The sequence below is a fragment of the Callospermophilus lateralis genome, chromosome 3 (assembly GCF_048772815.1).
Source record: "Callospermophilus lateralis isolate mCalLat2 chromosome 3, mCalLat2.hap1, whole genome shotgun sequence".
Taxonomy (NCBI): domain Eukaryota; kingdom Metazoa; phylum Chordata; class Mammalia; order Rodentia; family Sciuridae; genus Callospermophilus; species Callospermophilus lateralis.
In genome coordinates this window covers 180,715,514-180,716,927 of record NC_135307.1, presented here as the reverse complement: position 1 = coordinate 180,716,927, position 1,414 = coordinate 180,715,514, and the positions used below count along the sequence as shown (strand labels likewise).

At 42.1% G+C, this 1,414-nt stretch overlaps 1 pseudogene; it reads left to right on the top strand.

Moving 5' to 3' along the window:
• The first annotated feature begins 259 nt into the window (after positions 1–259).
• On the top strand, positions 260–1,137 carry LOC143394447 (large ribosomal subunit protein uL18 pseudogene; annotated as a pseudogene).
• The last annotated feature ends 277 nt before the right edge of the window (positions 1,138–1,414 follow it).

Here is a 1,414-nt window from a genome sequence, read left to right as displayed (position 1 = left end):
CCATGAAGTTTGACAATTATCATAGAATTCATAAATTCTTCAAAAGACATATTACCCAAGTTTATTCATTTAAAAAAAGTCTTGCTCTTTGCTTCCTGGTTGCCTTGTCCTGAGCTGCCTTCCTCAGCTCTGCCCTTCTCCCATGATGCTCTGCCTCACCTCAGGCCAGAGCAATGGAGTCAGCCATCTATGAACTGAGACCTCGGAAACTCGCTGTTGGACCTGCAGGTTTGTGTGGATCCGTGGACCCGGGTCTCTGTTCCGCAGAATGGGGTTTGTTAAAGTTGTCAAGAATAACGCCTACTTTAAGAGATATAAAGTGAAATCTAGAAGAAGCGAGAGAGCAAAACCTATTACTATGCTAGGAAACGCTTGGTGATCCAGGACACAATACAGGATGATAGTTCGTCTAACTAACAGAGATATCATTTGCCAGATTGCTTATGCCCATATAGAAGGGGGTATGATAGTCTGCGCAGCATATGCACATGAACTACCAAAATATGGTGTGAAAGTTGGTTTAATAAATTACTCTGCAGCATATTGTACTGGCCTGCTGCTGGCCTGCGGGCTTCTCAATAGGTTTGGTATGGACAAGACTTATGAAGGCCAAGTGGAGGTGACTGGAGATGAATACAATGTGGAAAGCATTGATGGTCAAGCTGGTGCCTTCACCTGCTGTTTGGATGCAGGCCTTGCTAGAACTACAACTGGCAATAAGTGGGAGCCCTGAAGGGAGCTCTGGATGGAGGCTTATCTATCCCCCATAGTACCAAACGATTCCCTGGTTATGATTCTGAAAGCAAAGAGTTCAGTGCAGAAGTACATCGGAAGCACATTATGGATCAGAATGTTGCAGATTATATGCATTATCTAATGGAAGAAGATGAAGATGCTTACAAGAAACACTTTTCTCAGTATATAAAGAACAACGTTACCCCTGACATGATGGAGGAGATGTATAAGAAAGCTCATTCTGCTATACGAGAGAATCCAGTCTATGAGAAAAAGCCCAAGAGAGATGTTAAAAAGAAGAGGTGGAACCGTCCTAAAATGTCCCTTGCTCAGAAGAAAGATCAGGTAGCTCAAAAGAAGGCAGGCTTCCTCAGAGCTCTGGAACGGACTGCTGAGAGCTAAACCAAACAACAGTTTTTCTATGAAGTTTTTTTAGATACAGATAATAAACTTATTGAACAAAAAAAAAAAAAGAAGAAGAAGAAAAGAAAGAAATGTGTTTTCTCACCCACACTAGGTGAATTTTACCTGCCACATGGAGCTTTTGTGAGAAGCAAGTTAGATGACATCTACAAAGCATCTCTGAGCACAATGACCAGCACTTGGCAAATATTCAATATTGGAAACCATTGGTCACCATCTCCTATCAATCTGACTTAGTCCTTCTCTGGCTCCTTTG